This window comes from Ranitomeya variabilis, chromosome 2 (assembly GCF_051348905.1).
Source record: "Ranitomeya variabilis isolate aRanVar5 chromosome 2, aRanVar5.hap1, whole genome shotgun sequence".
Taxonomy (NCBI): domain Eukaryota; kingdom Metazoa; phylum Chordata; class Amphibia; order Anura; family Dendrobatidae; genus Ranitomeya; species Ranitomeya variabilis.
Window position 1 is genome coordinate 373,141,456 of NC_135233.1, and position 18,837 is coordinate 373,160,292.

General features: G+C 45.2%; 1 long non-coding RNA gene across 1 annotated transcript; it reads right to left on the reverse strand.

Annotated features, from left to right (window-relative positions):
• Positions 1 to 1,680: 1,680 nt before the first annotated feature.
• On the reverse strand, positions 1,681 to 17,707 carry LOC143806070 (uncharacterized). The gene is made up of 2 exons (XR_013221379.1): positions 17,512 to 17,707; positions 1,681 to 2,273 (listed from the first exon to the last, which is right to left on the reverse strand). It is a non-coding gene; the product is annotated as an uncharacterized LOC143806070 (long non-coding RNA).
• Positions 17,708 to 18,837: the final 1,130 nt, after the last annotated feature.

Consider the following 18,837-nt stretch of genomic DNA (forward strand, 5'->3'; position numbering starts at 1 on the left):
CCGATTAGTCCCTCCCTACTCCCCTGCAGTCAGTGCCCGGCGCCCGCTCCATACTCCCCTCCAGTCACCGCTCACACAGGGTTAATGCCGGCGGTAACAGACCGTGTTATGCCACGGGTAACTCACTCCGTTACCGCCGCTATTAACCCTGTGTGACCAAGTTTTTACTATTGATGCTGCCTATGCAGCATCAATAGTAAAAACATCTAATGTTAAAAATAATAAAAAAAATAAAAAATCATTATATACTCACCTTCCGCCACCTTTCCCGCTCCTCGCGACGCTCCGGTGAGCGCTCCATGCAAGCGGCAGGTTCCGGTGCTAAGGATGGTATGCGAGAAGGACCTTTCATGACATCACGGTCATGTGACTGCGACGTCATCACACCCTGGGACCGGAAGCTGCTGCCTGCACCGCACACAGGCGACAGAACTACAAGGGGCCCCTCGGAAGGTGAGTATATGTTTATTTTTTATTTTTTAACCTGTGACATACGTGGCTGGGCAATATATTACGTAGCTGGGCAATATACTACGTGACTGGCCAATATACTACGTGACTGGGCAATATACTACATGGCTGGGCAATATACTACGTGGCTCTGTGCTGTACACTACGTCACTGCGCAATATACTACGTAACTGGGCAATATACTACGTCACTGTGCAATATACTACGTCACTGGGCAATATACTACGTAACTGGGCAATATACTACATGGCTCTGTGCTGTACACTACGTCACTGCGCAATATACTACGTAACTGGGCAATATACTACGTGGCTGGGCAATATACTACGTCACTGGGCAATATACTACGTAACTGGGCAATATACTACATGGCTCTGTGCTGTATACTACGTCACTGGGCAATATACTACGTGGCTGGGCAATATACTACGTCACTGGGCAATATACTACGTAACTGGGCAATATACTATGTGGCTGGGCAATATACTACGTGGCTGGGCAATATACTACGTGGACATGCATATTCTAGAATACCCGATGCATTAGAATCGGGCCACCATCTAGTATATATATATTTAAAACTTTTTTTTAACTTTTTACTGGCTTCAATTGTCTTCTTAGGAGACTTGAAGCTGCAAGTTGAAGGGAGGGAGGCGACCTATGTGGTGCCTATACGTCATAGGTTGTAAAAAGGTTAAAACATGACCAACCAGAGACAAAAAAAGTGTAAAAAAACTCAAAAATACCATGAAAAAAAAACTGCAAGTAACATAATTTAGCAAATAGGTGCAGAAAATCTGCAGTATCAAAAATTCCTCAAATACTCATCACCGTAACGTAATTTTATATTCCAATAGCAACTGCTGCATTTGGTTAATGCAGATGGATTATTATATCAGCCTGCGACCTAATAAAAAGTTTCAGACCCGCCATTTTACTAGTTATATGAAGATTTTTTTTTTATTTCCATTTTTCAGTATATGGTATCATAGATTAACCCTTGCAGGATCGGGCATTTTAATTTTTGTGCTTGCTTTTTTTTTTCCTTCTCTCCTCCCAAGATGTATAATCGCTTATAAAAAAAAAACGCAGTTAAAAAATCAAAATTTTTCAGTGCTAAAAAAAAATGCATAAATACGGTAAACCTCCTGGTTCAAATCAGCACTAAAAAGATAGCAAAAAGAAGAAGAAAAAGCAGCACAGTAAAAATGCAAGAATCAGAAAAGATTTTTATTGTGAGTTTTGGTGGATATGAAGACGAAAAACCACAGCACAAGTGTGAATACGGCCTAAGAAAAGGAAGTTAAGAAATGGTTTAGTGTCTTATGGCCAGCTGATGTTTTTATTGATACCATCGTATTTTACCCCAAAGTCAAACATTGCGAGAATTGAAGCCGATTCTAACAATTTCCCATTTTAACAAGTTGGACCGGTTTCCTGTTTCGGCAGGTCAGACATATCACCCCAAGTTGGACTTCTGCGTTCCCATAGCTGCAGGATGTGTTCGGTATTTTCTTACAGGTGCTGACTCTGAATTCTTTGCTTTTGCTGATGTTTTTCTGTCCGGTGATATATTTGCAGACATTCTCCAGGATTCTCGGATCTGTGTAGATGAAGCTTTGCTTCTCCAGGCATTCTCCTGCCATGACAGCAGCGCAGTTGATCACCGCGGAGCTGGTGATCTGGTGTCTCTTAAAAGATTCCCATTTTTGACAAGTCGACAGGTATGGATTGAATAGGCCGAGAAGGAGCTGAAATAACAAGAGCGCGGACGATGTAGATGACATTCTTGGCGTTACGGTCTGAGGAGAAAGATACATGGTGAAAATTATGAGGACATCAGAATGTTGCTTATTCTATTACACCTTTCTAAAATGTTGACCTGGTCCTGAACTTCTCCACCACAGCCCCGAAAACTGAGGCTTAGTAATCTCTACTTTTCTCTGTATCTATGTAATTGTGCTCACTCTGGGGCTGCCATGGTAACATCAGGCTGTTAGGGCCATGTACTTCCTGTCATGTGACCTCCATAGTTTGAAATATGTTATTAGAATGTAGGTCACCTGACAGGAAGTACATGTAGCCTAAAATCCAGATTATACCCCTCCAGGTCAGAACATACCCCAGCTGCTGTAGATCAGATTTTTCAGCCTTTTGAGAACCATTGAGTGATATAATCAATAACGGAGCCCCAGACAGCAAACGGGGCCCCAGGTAGTGCACAGGCTCAAGGCAGTGCACAAGGCCCCAGGCAGCGCAAAGGGCCCCAGTCAGTACACAGTTGCCCCAGGTAGCGAGGCAGCGCGCAGGGCCCCAGGCAGCACATAGGGCCCCAGGCAGTGCACGGGGCCCCAGGCAGTGCACAGGGCCCCAGGCAGCGCACAGGGGCCCCAGGAAGCCCACAGGGGCCTCAGGCAGCACACAGGGGCCCAAGGCAGCACACAGGGCCCCAGGCGGCAGAGAGGGACCCCAGGAAGAGGACAGGGGCCCCAGGCAGCGCACAGGGCAACAGGCAGCACAGAGGGTCCCCAGGCAGCACAGAGGGGCCCCAGGAAAAGCACAGGGGCCACAGGAAGTGCACGGGGGCCCAGGCAGTGCACAGGGCAACAGGACAGCACAGAGGGGCCCCTGGCAGCACAGAGGGGCCCCAGGCAGCACAGAGGCGCCCCAGGAAGAGCACAGGGGCCACAGGAAGTGCACGGGGCCCCAGGCAGCGCACAGGACCCCAGGCAGCCCACAGGGGCCCCAGGCAGCACACGGGGCCCCTGGCAGAACACAGGGCACCAGGCAGCCCACAGAAGCCCCAGGCAGCCCACAGGACCCCAGGCAGCCCACAGGGGGTCCCAGATAGCGCACAGGGGGGCAGAGACAGTGAGCAATGGGTAAGAGATAGCGTGCGGGGGAAATAGACAGAGCTCATGTCCCCTGTGCGCTGTCTAGGACCCCCTGTGTGCTATCTGGGACCCACTGTACGCTGTCTGGGACCCCCTTTGCGATGTCTGGGGCCCTGCTCTTGAGTATATCACTCAATCCTGTAAGGCTAGTTTCACATTTGCGTACAGCCGTGTGCATGCGTACGCTCTCAGTGAAGCCTTGACCACTGCTGTGCCCCGCCGGTTAAGCTCCGCCCACGTTCTTTTGACGGTGCTGCAACAAGCAGCGAAGGCAACAAGTTGGATTTTCTAGCGTTCACCGAATCGTCAAAACAACACAAGCGAATGCAAACGCAAACATCCGCAGGGCCTGCGTACCCAATGAAAAAGATAGGGTAGGCAGGCCGCATGCGGCTGCATGTGTACCTGGGCAGAGCTTAACTGGTGGGCGCGGCAGTGGGCGGGGCTTCACTAAGAGCGTACACAGCCGTGCGCAAATGTGAAACTAGCCTAAGATGTCTAGGGCCCCTGTGTGATGTGCGATGTCTGGGGCCCCTGTGCGATGTCTGGGGCCCCGTTCTTGAGTACATCACTCAATGGTTCTCATAAGCGTGAAAAATCTGATCTACAGCAGCAGGGGTATATTCTGGCCCGGAGGAGTATAATCTGGCCTAGGTATAATATACCCATGGTCTATACTCCTCTAGGGCAGAATATTAGTGTGTTTTTGCGGCTGTAGTGCTACAGTATATATATAGATGCACATACACAAACCATATACCATTTCATGCGGCTTTTGTCAGATTTTCATGCAGTCTGCAGCAGATTTCCCTCTTCCACGTGACATGGAGAAATCTGTTGAGCTTCTGCACAAAAAAATCCACATCGTTGGGATGCGGATTTTGATGCAGATTGACAGCTGATGTTTTCCCTGGTGAAAATCAGCAGCAAATCTAGTGCAAGGGAACGGGTGGACTAGACTTATAGCATGTGTTGGAGGCATTACATTGAACTGACAGTAGATGGTGCAGTTCCATCAGTGCATAGTTAATGTTATGTGTTGTAACTTGTTATGTATTTCTCCCTGCTCTCTATGATATGCACCTTTAGGCTACGTTCACACGATCCTTTTTTTCATCCTTTTTTTTTCAGGTCCTGTTTTGAAAAACCGCAGCTAAATTCAGCGCTGATTTTAGCTGCGGTTTTTGATCCTTTTTCTTCTGCGGATTCCACTGCGGGTTTCCAAATGCAGTTTCCTATTGGTGCTGCTGGAAACCCGCAGCGGAATCTGCAGAAAGAATTGACATGGTACTTCTTTTTTCTGCAGGCAAAACCGCTGCGGCTTTGCCTGTGGAAAAAAGGATCGTCGGCACAGCGGGTCCTTTTTTCCATTGGGTTACATTGTACTGTAACCTACATGGAAAACTGCTGCGGATCCGCAGTGCAATTCCGCTGCGGATCCGCAGCAAAAACCGCACCGTGTGAACATAGCCTTAGTTCTCCAGTGTGAGTTCCTATTCTATCCTGATAAGGTACATAAAGTGAACTTGGAACACCTCCAAAAAAAACGTTTTCCAATTTTGAGAACAATGGAAGACCAACTATATGATCAGCTTTTGAGAATCTACACTGCAACAGAACAAAAGTACCCCCAGTGGATCTACGATCTACCTCCAGAGAAACGGTCAAATGCCAAGTCCCAGTTTAGACAAACATCTAAGCCATATCGAGCAGAGAGAGGGATAATTTACTATGGAAAAAAGGAGGTTCTCACATTTGCCAAAATTTCTTATTACTGGAAGGGAATGAAGAATGATGTTTACCAACATGTCAAAGCCTGTCAAAAATGTTTTGTCACATGTCCCAAAATCAGCAAAGAAGCTCCACCACTAGTGTTGAGCGATACCGTCCGATACTTGAAAGTATCGGTATCGGAAAGTATCGGCCGATATCGGCAAAGTATCGGATCTAATCCGATACCGATACCCGATACCAATACAAGTCAATGGGACTCAAGTATCGGACGGTATCCTGATGGTTCCCAGGGTCTGAAGGAGAGGAAACTCTCCTTCAGGCCCTGGGATCCATATTAATGTGTAAAATAAAGAATTAAAATAAAAAATATTGCTATACTCACCTCTCCGACGCAGCCTGGACCTCACCGAGGGAACCGGCAGCGTTCTTTGCTTAAAATGCGCGCGTTTAATGCCTTCCATGACGTCACGGCTTATGATTGGTCGCGTGCCGCCCATGTGGCCGCGACGCGACCAATCACAGCAAGCCGTGACGTAATTTTCAGGTCCTGAATGCCTAATTCTAGGCATTCAGGATTTTAAAATTACGTTCCGGCTTGTGATTGGTCGCGTCGCGGTCACATGGGCGACGCGACCAATCACAAGCCGTGACGTCACGGGAGGCAGGAAACGCGCGCATTTTAAAATTACGTCACGGCTTGTGATTGGTTGCGTGCCGCCCATGTGACCGCGACGCGACCAATCACAGCAAGCCGTGACGTAATTTTCAGGTCCTGAATGCAGAATTAGGCATTCAGGACCTGAAATTACGTCACGGCTTGCTGTGATTGGTCGCGTCGCGGTCACATGGGCGGCACGCAACCAATCACAAGCCGTGACGTAATTTTAAAATGCGCGCGTTTCCTGCCTCCCGTGACGTCACGGCTTGTGATTGGTCGCGTCGCCCATGTGACCGCGACGCGACCAATCACAAGCCGGAACGTAATTTTAAAATCCTGAATGCCTAGAATTAGGCATTCAGGACCTGAAAATTACGTCACGGCTTGCTGTGATTGGTCGCGTCGCGGCCACATGGGCGGCACGCGACCAATCACAAGCCATGACGTCACGGAAGGCAGTAAACGTGCGCATTTTAAGCAAAGAACGCTGCCGGTTCCCTCGGTGAGGTCCAGGCTGTGTCGGAGAGGTGAGTATAGCAATATTTTTTATTTTAATTCTTTATTTTACACATTAATGTTGTTTCGATACCGATACCCGATACCACAAAAGTATCGGATCTCGGTATCGGAATTCCGATACCCGCAAGTATTGGCCGATACCCGATACTTGCGGTATCGGAATGCTCAACACTATCCACCACTCAACAGTATACCAGTGCCTGGAAAAGTATGGAGCTTAGTTGGGATTGATATGATCAGTCCTCTTCAGGAAACATCAAACGGCAACAAATATATAGTTGCTGTCACTGATCATTTCTCGAAGTGGACTGAAGCAACACCTGTTCCAGACAAGGGTGCCATGTCAGTAGCAACATTTTTGTGCAACATTATTTGCCACTTAGGGTGTATGGACACTCTGATTAGCGACCAGGGAAGAGAGTTTGTGAACTCGATCATCGACAACCTGATGGATCATTTTAAAACAGATCCCCGCATTTCATCTGCCTACCACCCACAAATGGCCAGCGGGAAAGTGACAATCGAACACTCAAAGAATCTCTTTGCAAGCTTGTCAATGACCAAGGAACCAACTGGGACCAGTTCATCCCTGGTGTTTTGTTTGCCTATCACACATCTGTGCATGCCTCAACCAAGTGCACTCTATTTGAGGTCATGTATGGACGAAAGGCTAAGCTTCCTATTGACCTCAATCCATCAGCAAATGACACTGTGGATGTCATGTCTCTTTCAGATGATGCCAACCCTGATGTGCTAAATACACTCACAACCATTCATAACAGGATCCTCTCAACTGTAAGTACCAACATCCATTCTGCTCAAGAACACCAAAAGTGTGCCCCTGTGTGCTGCCTGGGGCCCCTGTGCCCTGCCTGGGACCCCATGCGCTGCCTGTGGCCCCTGTGCACTGCCTGGGGCCCCATGCGCTGCCTGGAGCCCTGTGGGCTGCATGAGGCCCTGTGTTCTGTCTGGGGCCCTGTGCACTGCCTGGGGCCCTGTACGTTGCTTGGGGCCCTTGTGCGCTGCCTTGGGCCCCTTTGCACTGCCTGGAGCCCTGTGGGCTGCATGGGGCCCTGTGGGCTGCCTGAGGCCCCTGTGGGCTGCCTGGGGTCCTGTGCGCTGCCTGGGGCCCCATGCACTGCCTGTGGCCCCGTGCGCTTCCTGGGGCCCCTGTGTGCTGCCCGGGGCCCCTGTGTGCTGCCTGGGGCCCCGTTATTAAGAATGTCACAACCAGCTCTACCCTCTCCTAGTGTATCATCACCCATCCCCTGCAGACTGGGAGCCCTCGCGGGCAGGGTCCTCCCTCCTTATGTACCCGTGTGCCTTGTTTTTGCTCATGTTTAATGTATTTGTCTATATTTGCCCCGTATTTCACATGTAAAGTGCCATGGAATAAATGGCGCTATAAAAATGAATAATAATAATAATGTCACTCAATGGTTCTCAAAAGCCTGAAAAATCTGATCTACAGTAGCTGGGGTATATTTTGACCTGGAGGGGTATAAACTGGACTAGTCCAATTTGTACCCCGGGGTATAGTTTGGGCTAGGCCAGAATATACCCGGGGTATAATCTGTCCCAGAGGGGTATAAACTGGACTAGTCCCATTTATACCCCAAGGTATAGTTTGGGCTAGGCCAGAATATACCCGGGGTATAATCTGGCCTAGGCCACTTTAACCCCGGGTATATTCTGGGCGGGGGGTTAATCTGGCCTGTTACACCGGCAACAATCTCTCCCAAGTTGCTATGCATATGAGCACTTAGCTCGGCCCAGTGTTTCTGTGGCCTCTATGGGAAGACTGGAGGAAGCCGCCACCAATCATTTCTGGTGGTGCCTTACATCTGAGGAAAAAAGGATGAGGTGTTGACATTCACCTTGTCCTGTCCCTCTCTCTCCAACATAATCTGCATGGTGAGAAAATCGACAATAGATGGTCGGCCGGTCCCACCAAAATAGTCAGAATAGTCAGGTTTCGGATGACTTTTCTCTAGTGTGTATATGGACCTGTATTCTCTTGAAATTACCATGGCAACCTCAGAGCAAGCATTATGGGAACAATTTTTTAAGGCCACATTCACACATTCAGTAATTGGTCAGTATTTTGGATGAGTATTTGTAGTCAACATCAGGAGTGGAACAATTAGGCTGGCGTCACACTCAGTGTAGGGAAATACGGTCCGTATTTTATGGCCGTAATACGCTTCAAAAATCCAGAAAAGGTGATCCATATGCAATCCGTTGGCAAGGTGTGGTCGCGTATTTTGCGCATGTAATGTTGGTTATGTAATCCGTATGACATCCGTAATGCGTTTTTCCACGCAAGCTGACAAAATGGACATTTAACGGTTTTTGAGGCTGAAATTAATTTAAATCACCATCAGCAACCCTATTTAAGGCCTCTACAACAGGTGGCACCCTCCTATATGGCCATTTTGTGGTTGTGCATCTGTTGGTGTGTTGTGGTAACGTTTGCACCATGTCTGACCTACTGAACTTCACCCCAACTCAGCGGGTTTTGTTTAACTGGGTCTTGTCGCGTCGGTTTGGGCAGCCATACCCTGTGATTGTAGATCCGCGAAGGAGGAGAAGATTGTGGGTGCATCCTCTTTTGACCCAACGCCTCACTAAAGGCCATTTTCAGAGGCTCTATACAGCTCAGCGTGCACATCCTGATAAGTTTTACGTATACTGTCGAATAACCATACCAACATTTGATATCTTGTTGGAGACAGTACGTCCAGGACTCACGTATCTGGATACCAGGATGCGAAAAAGCATATCCGCAGAGGAGCGTCTTCTCCTTACCTTACGGTATGTATTCAACATCCTCACATACTGTATGTTGATGATGTTTTATTTTTCTGGGTTGTTTGCTATCAGCTATTTTCAAAAATATGTGCTACTTAGGAGCAAACCACAAGATAAAGATATATTTTGAATGTTCTACGTATGTACACTAGGTAAATATTGATAAATTTCATTGATATTCCAGTGTTTTTACAATATGGTTACCTAATATGTTTTTTTGGGTCCTTTCAGCTTCCTGTCAACTGGCTTGTCTTATGCGGGACTACACCTGGAGTTTCTCATTGGTCGCTGCATGATTTCTGGCATTGTGTGCTCAACATGTATTCAAATATGGGACAAACTACATGAACTTGTTATGCCTGAGCCCAAAATGGCTGATTTGCTAAAAATAGCCCGTGGGTTCAATGACACCTGTGGCTTCCCACACTGCATTGGAGCCCTGGATGGGAAACATATCAGGGTACCTAAGCTGCCGAACTCTGGGTCCCAATTCTACAATTATAAGCAGTTTTTCTCTGTAGTTCTGTTAGCTGTAGTTGACAGTAACTACAGGTTTATAATTGTAGACATTGGGGCCTATGGGCGAACAGGAGACTCAAGGGTCTTCAATTCATCCATTATGGGTCGACGGCTACGTGAAAACCAGTTAGACCTCCCACCACCACAACAACTCCCAGGCTCCAATGCTCAACCAGTGCCATATGTTCTTGTGGGAGATGAGGCCTTCCAATTGACAAGGAATGTCATGAGGCCTTATCCCAGGAGCAACCTGGATCACCGGCGGAGTGTTTTTAATTTGAGGCTTTCCAGGGCTCGTAGACTGGTGGAGTGTGTCCTTGGGATTCTGTGTGCCAAATGGCGTCTCCTCCAGTCTGCCATTCAGCTGAGTGAGGCTACTATTAATGAAGTAATTAAAGCGTGTGTTGTTTTGCACAATTTCACTAGACTTCATGATTGTCCATCATCTGTTGTTGGTGAAGAAATGCTGCCCAATGTGAGTAGCCCTACACCACATGGCCCTCCTCCGCACCGTCCCCTTTCTGGAATCAAAGTGAGAGATATTTTCACAAATTATTTTGTTTCTCCTCAGGGTTCTACTCCCTGGCAAGATTATGCTGTTTCTCAGTTGTGATTTCCTTATTTTCAAAACATATTTGCACCATATAAATTTGGTTTCATACAGAAACTGTACTCTGTGTGTTGTCTTTACTTAATTACCAGATGCTTATGAACAGAGCATATGCGTGTGATGTAAGAATGATTGTCCCACAAACGTCAATTGGCTTTTGACAACATTTTTTACTAAGAGCAAAAGCCTTTTGTTGTAAACTTTCAACCATATTTGTTTTATATGGTTTTTTTTTTAGTTTTTTTTTTTTTTTTAAACCACAAAAGAACAAACTGCAATTACAGCACAAAGGTAACCAAAACATGGTTACACGTAACAAATAAAAACAAAAAAAACTTTTGATTACAGATTTCTGGAAGTTGGTGGAGGTGATGGCGGCAGCTCAGGGTCCTGCTCAGGTGGCCTTTGTTGGGCCAATTGTCCTTCAGCCTGTGTGGATGCTGTGTGTGGCGGATCAAAATACAGGCCTTGTTCATATTGGCCAGTTGGGTATTGGCCATAAGGAACTTGTCTCTGGCCCTCATGCTGAGGAACATATTGGCTGGACTCATACCCACCCCCAAAATGGCCATGTCGTCCAAACCCAGGTTGGGACCAGCCTACAGCACTGGGTATGGAAAAGTGGCCATATTGGGAAGGTTGGTTGTAGGCTGCCATATGGTACGGTGCTGGCCTTGGTTGATTTTGGGTTGGGAGGGGTTGAGGTGTAGGCACACGTGGAGGAGGTGCTTAAAATCCTGATTGACCATGCACCTGTTGATTTCGTGGAAGGCGCAAGAGGTTATGTGGTGAAAGCTGCCTTCTCTCAATAAATTCAAAAACCTCATAGGGGTCATTTGGGGCGGTGCTTAAATCAATCAGGATTTGAATACACCCTCTCACACGTAGCCTCACCTCACGGGGAATGGGATGAAGGTACCGGGCCAGGCTGCGAGCAAAGGCCTCCTCACCATCATCCGTGGCTGCCCTGGCCAAATAATTGAGGACCCCAGCGTCCACTTCCCTCCTAGTGGCTTGCAGCTCTCTCCTTCTACGCCTCTGCGTAAAGCCCCAGCTGCCTGTGGGGAGGACACCAGTGGGCCAGTAGGGCTGCTGCAGTGTCCATGCTCTTCTTCCTGGCTTCCAGGATCAGGTGCTGTTGATGTTGTTGGTGCTGCATCTTGGAAACTTGTTCCTGTCTCTTGTGATGCAGAAGCCGATGGCCCAGGAAGGATGGCGGTAGAAGAGGACAAAGATGGGCCTGCCACCTCTTCATCAACAGCAACCAGATCTATTACAACCTCCGAGTCCGACCCAGTCTCCCTCTCAGTGAGGTTGGACTGTGTTCTGGTATGAAAAAAAAAAAATAAAAAAAAAAATAGTTGAGTCATTTTCTAACATAAGTTTATTAGACATCTGTGACCTCGTCTCCTGGTAATTACCTACACGCAACTTGCGATCTTCACAAGATCTCCTTCTCTACTACCCTGTTATCTCCTCATCACACAATTGTATACAAGATTTATCTTGTGTATCACCCCTACTCTGGAACCCGCTACCACAACACATCAGACTCTCGCCTACCATTGAAAGCTTCAAAAAGAGCCAGAAGACCCACCTCTTCCGACAAGCATATAACCAGCATTCACCAACAATCGACCAAAACATTGCATGACCAGCTCTACCCTTGTCTACTGTATTCTCACCCATCCCTTGTAGATTGTGAGGCTTTGCGGGCGGGTCCTCTCTCCTGTACCAGTTCTGACTTGGATTGGTTAAGATTATTTACCTTTTTTGAATTCTGTATAGCCCTCCTTAGATGTAAAGCGCCATGGAATAAATGGCGCTATAACAATAAAATATAATAATAATAGTAATAATAAGAATAATAATTGTGTTGTGATGTTTTTACTTACTTTCTTAGATCCATACTGGGATCCAAAAAAGAAAGTCGATCATAGTATATGTACTTTCTTTTTTTGGTTGTTGCTGCTGAGCCACTTCTTGCCCGCTGCTGCCTTTCCCGCCGATATTGGTCCCTGATGCTGCGCCATCGTGTCATAACATCATCCACTGCAATGACATGGTAACAAATATTCTATAAGGTCATTCTGCACATTGCTTAAAACAGTTGCCATTGATTGTTCATATTTTAACTATGCTAATAAAAAGCCTTCTTAAATGATTTCCCTAAAGTTTAAATTGCTTAAAACAGCAAATACATTATACACAATAAAATGAAACAACACAAGGACAGGGTTCACTCCCCTCTGTACCAGTCTGGCGTTAACAAAAATAGTACCCAACGCAACATCTATATTATCTATATTATCTATGTACGTAAACACTTTCTCATGCTCATCATCTTTGTTTTTGAACAAAAATTCCAAAAAATTAACCACACTAAGCAAAAAAAATCTGCCAGAAATCATGTAGGTCAAGCATTTTTCAAGGTTAATTAATGTCGCAACATGAGGGTACTTACAAAGTTGTGTCTGCTCCACACGTGGCCGTTGGACATAATCTGGGAATAGAATCCCACAGATGGTCCTCCAAGCTGCCTCTTTCCTGGCCCGGTTGGAATAATTTGGATCCCGCTGGTCCCAGATTTCAGGCCTTTCTTGGACCAGGATGAGGAGCATATCCACGTTGATGATGCTTGCCATGCTGCTTGCAACTCCGTGGAGGTCAGCGCCAGACTTCCGGGATGTCTGTGTGGCTTTTTCAGCTAATTAGCATGTCTGAGCTTCCTGATTGAGGGCTTGGCACATTTCCTTGTACCTGGAGATGTCTGGCGTATTTCTCGCAAGTCACACTGCTGGTCCGTGTGTAATCCGTATTTTTCTCGCCCCCATAGACTTTCATTGGTGTATTTTTTGCACAATACGGTGACAAACGCAGCATGCTGCGATTTTCTACGGCCGAACAAGACCATATAATACGGATGCGTAAAATACGGCAGATAGGAGCTGGGACATAGAGAATCATTGTACCGTATGCAATCCGTATTTTCTGCATCTCTCATACGTCCATAAAGCACGCTAGTGTGACGCCAGCCTTAGAGGAAAAATATAATAGACACACGTCACCACTTCTGTATTTTTCACCCACTCGTGGTTTTGGCTACAAATACTGAGGTAAAATACTGACCAAAAACTGATCGTGTGAATGTGACCTAATACTGGCGTTAATGAAGAGGTTTACGTCTAATTCAATAGGCACCTCTCTTAACTGGCATGCAATGGCATCAGAAATGTACTCCAGACTAGAATACATTTCTCAAGTTATGCCACTAAAGTGGCGTAACTTTTTATGAATTTGACTGAATTTCCCCTCCCATAGGACACCCATATTGGTGTAGTTGACCGAGAATTGCCTGAAAAAGTCACATTTTTGTGCACCCTTTGAGTAGCGTAAAAATATTGTGTCTGACATATGGCGTTTTACCTCAGGATTCTGGCGTAAAGACTTTAATAAATCAGCCCCTATGTCTTTATTGAAGTAGAAAGACAAAATTTTGTCAGCATAATTGTATTTTAATTTAATGGGACAGAACTCCCTTTCCAAAATTTTGTTATGAAGCACCCTATATATCAGTTGTATGTATTTTCCAATTCAGACACATATTAGAATCTGTTGTTTATGGGACATAATGAATATTCCAGTGCTTGTCCACATTTTCAAATGCCGGATGCAATGCACAGAGGAAAAAAATATAGGTCATACAATTACCTTGGGAGAATTTGTCAGTTAATAATAGGCTGCTACCATATGTAATATTCAGCACCGGTGATGTGGCACCGGTAATATTAGCCTGCAGTCAAATTTTTGCCATCCTTAGGTAGTCACCTGTCACGTCAATGCACACCTAAATACAAGGAAATCACAACGTGTGAACTGGTAATTGGAAGCTGGCCACATTTTATGGGCCCCAGATGTGGCCCTTGATTCTGTCCAAGGGCAGTGTTTCAGAATATAATGTCTAGTGTTCCCCAATTGCAGCAGAGAGGTGGCCACACATGGAGGATTGTACTTGTAGAGGATGTAGAGAAAGTCACATCTTTTGTCCTAGAGCCTGAAGTGACCCAAAAGCCCCTCTGTCACATATAGGTGAATTAGTATTATAAATGGGACGTGATAGGTGGACTCCCACTGACTAAACAAGTTTGCCAAAAAGCAGATAGTCATATATATGTACATAGGAAACCAAAATGTACATATTAAGCCATGCCCAGAGTTTAGTGGCCATAAAGGGGACGCGGATCATTGCCAGTGGCATAGTATTGCCTATAGGCCGCACATAATAGTATCAGCCACATAGTAATGCCTATAGACCAACCACAGAATAGTGATCATAGGGGGGCACAGATAAGTACCAGCAACAAAGTAGTACCCATAGACCAGCCATTGAATAGTGACCATAAGGGGTCACAAATTAGTGCCAGCCGCATATTATTTCCCAAAGACCAATGAAAAGATAGTGCCCATAATGGGGGCACAGTCACATAGTATTGCCCATAGACTACCCATAAAACAGCGGCCATAGTGACCACAGATTAGTATCTGCCACACAGTAGAGCCAATAGACCACCAGACACAAGATTGTGATTATAAAGGCGCCTCCGATTAGTGCCAACCACATAGTAATAACCATAGACTATCCATGGAATAGTGACCACAGAGGACCATAGATGAGTGCCAGCCACACAGTAATCATTTTGTATCCAAATCCAGCTTTAAACTTCTCCACAACAGTATCACGGACCTGCCTGTTGTGTTTCTTGTTCTTCATGATGCTCTCTGTGCTTCAAACAGAACCCTGAGACTATCACAGAGCAGGTGCATTTATACGGAGACTTGATTACACACAGGTGGATTATATTTATCATCATTAGGCATTTAGGACAACATTGGATCATTCAGAGATCCACAATGAACTTCTGGAGGGAGTCTGCTGCACTGAAAGTAAAGGGGCTGAATAATATTGCAGGCCCCACTTTTCAGTTTTTGAGTTTCCACAAAAATGTAAAATAACCAATAAATTTCGTTCAACTTCACAATTGTGTTCCACTTGTTGTTGATTCTTCACCAAAAATTTACATTTGGTATCTTTATGTTTGAAGCATGATATGTGGGAAAACATTGACAAGTTCCAGGGGGTCAAATACTTTCGCAAGGCACTGTACCTTACATAAGAGCAAAGATGTGTACTTAAACTGATATCTTGCTTGCTTAGATGCAGTTACATACAGGAAAAGAAGATATGTATAGGCAAACCAGAAACTTGCTTGCAGAGATGCAGTTGCTTTCAGGAATTGCAGAGTTGCAGAAGTGGATAGCATCAGGATAGCAGAGATGAGCTTGTTAACAAAACTTGACATCAGAAATTAGTGCACTAGCACCAGGGGTTGCAGAACTGAGCTTGGAAATAGTAGCTAGTTTCCAGATTGCAGATAGGAGTAGCTGGAAATATTTATACATGTGACTGCAGCAGACTCTATAGAAAAATAAGGCTAACTTGAAGAAAAGTATGTGGTAGCAATGCTATACTTCATGAATATTTGGGCAGTGGGTGGCTGCCTGAACTGGCTTTTAAAGACCTAGGTTGATGAGATCATTGGTGCTTTCCAGGCTACCACCAAAACCCTGACTAACCCAGAGGGTGACAGTCACAATGGAAGGAAACAAAACCCGGAGCTTGAGCCTGGACAAGAAATAGGTGGGGCCATATTTCCATCCATGAATATTGGACCACCAGTCCACACACCCATAACAAGGGCATTAATTGCCAACTTTTGGATCATGAAGTGATGTTCCAGTCATGTTCTACTGGGGTAGTACTTTAGGGTAAGATTATATACAAGGTGGGCCCCGAAAAAAAAACCCTTACCCTTTTTCCTTGTGTTGTGTATGAGTACAACATGGCGTATAGTGATCATGGAGTATACAGAGGATCATTCACAGAAACACACAACAGTTGTGCGCATTTGTCTGGACATACGTCATTGTTGCAGACATCCCAGAGAGGTTTCTGAGAAGCCGGAGGAAATACAAAAATTGTCTTAACTAGTGCACATCAGCAAGAAAACATCTCACTATGTGCTGACTTCACTTCACTTCACCTGATGTCTTTGAGCATCAGCAGTGCAAGAGTTAAAGGAGGAGAACAAACAGAGAGTGTGGTGCATCACTTCTAGCTTCTTGACATGATGGTAGACAGCTCGTCACATACATCGTGTCAGATGAAGTTCCACATATCTGGGTTGGCATGTCACAGAATAATACATACTGGCATGCAGAAAATTCACATGACTGCTAGATACAAAGATTATTGTTAAAAAAAGCATTTTTCAATTGTCTATGATCTTCACTTCTGCTTTCTAACTTCTTAAAGTGCTGCTGAATATGTTTGCACTATATAAATTGTTATTAAAGGGGTTCTCCGTGAATGTGATAAAATGGCCCCCATTGTGTAATTGAAACAGCATCCCCTTCTAATAATATGTAAAGGCCGGCTGCAGTCTGAAGAAACATCGCTCCCAAGAACTGTGTCTCAACTGACAGAGGCGATCTATTTCAAGCACACATCCCGATGAAGAGCTGTGATAGGAGAAGAACTAAATCTTGTCCTCGGCAGACTGAGAACAAGGATTTGTTTCTACAGCCTCAGTCCTCAGTACATAGTCTTCTGAGATCACAGCCATTCTCCTCGGCTAACACAGGTATGTGTGTTTATGATATAACGCCTCTGTCAGTTGAGACACGTCTTGGAAACTGTGTTTCTTCAGACACGATGATGAGGGTGGGCTGCAGTTAGAATTACACAATGTAGCCATTTTATCACATTTTTGGAGAACTCCTTTAATGTGCTTTGGTAATGATGGTGGAGCCTTAAGAATGACTTGAATCTGAAATACACCCCTAAACCCTGGCCCTACTGGGAGTTCCCCCAACCCTCAGGGAATGCCCTAACCTACATCGTTACAATCAAGGACACCTTTCCACTGCACACAGAAACAGATGATGTCAGATAGGTACAGGCTGCTAAGGCGGAAGGTACCCTCATCTGTCAGACATTTATCTATCATAGATCTACCATAAATTACCATCATGGGAGTACCCCCTTAATGATGATAAAATGTACCTAGGGAAATATTTGTTATGCATGCTGCATACTTCTTCTTAAAGGTTATCTACCAAGAAATGCAGTGACAGAAGAGAACCCTGTCATATGAGACTTCACTAAACGATCACAGATAAGGCTGGGATTTTGTTACCTGTTATAATATACGGTATGTAATATATAGACTACTCACCTGTGGTTGTTGCAGATACTACGTGTCACTCCTGTTCCGTAATTCCTGACTGTGATCATTATAAGAACTGTCCTAAATAAACTCCAGAATGACAAAAGCTGATTACACAGTTAATAACTCCACGCTACAGGTTTGACAGCACAATGATTGCTCAAGGCGCACGTGAGGGTGGAGCCATGCCTATCAAGTAAAGGCAAAGCCTCTGAACTTCTCCAGTCATTGCTAATTATAGAAAACAATGGCACAAGCAAGCTGTACATGTATGTTTATACCTGACGACCGGCAGCACTGTACGACCATTGATCGACTACTTGTTTACTGATTGGCAGTCATGTAATAACTTGTATTCGCAGGCAGAACACGCTTCAGTTGTGCACCCATAAATCTGTAATTCATCGATCAGTGTGCATAGGCTGCTGTTTTTCTTGACAGCACAAGTCCTGTTTACATAGTACAATGTGCTGCTGAGAACAATATTTACATATGCTGCCAGGGCAATATTTTTGGGTGGAACAGGCTGCAATGCAACATGAAAAATGACTAAATTATCTTGACATTAAACAATTCACTTATTGAAGTATGAAAACACGCTTAGCCATTCTCCCAAAATAATGCATGCTTTGGGACCTTTTCCAGTATTTTGAGGTGAAAAAGGTGGTTACTTGTAAGGGGAGTACCAGCTGGTGTGAAGCCTCTTTAAGAAATACAGCTTGGACCTAGCAATGGGAATTCCCTTCTCCGGGTTTGGCAGAAGTATGGTGTAAGTAGATGAACATGTTGCCCACATTCCCCCTTGAAGAAACATGTTTAATGTTACGTGATATAATGTGAATTGTGATGTATAATGTGAATTGTCATGTGTGTTTATAATATTTCTGACATTGATAATATGGGTAATTTGACAATAGGGTTAATGAGAGTTAATGTTTTGGTCTAGCTTAGAGTGGTAGGTGATAAGTTGAAGGTAAAGTGACAATTTCCTGGTAGTAAGTCAGAAAGAGCCCAGTGTGCATAGAGTAAGGACGTAAGATCTGAAGTGAGCAGTGCCGCATTTTGGGTGTCCCTAAGTGAGAGGAAACCAAAAGAAAGAGACGGCAAGATCCGGAGCAGAAGTGACCAAGAGATAGAGTGATCTATCAGAGATGGGTCCTTGACTCCTTGGATACAACGCATAGCCAGAAGGCCTAGAGTTTATAACACTAAAAGGTAATGGGCCTAAACAGGACTGAGTACATGAGACGAGTAAAGTGTCCTGGGTGAGAGTTCCAGAGCGTCAGCACTACTGGCCATATTGGCACCCTAAGGAGAAAGCAGATGCGGAATGAG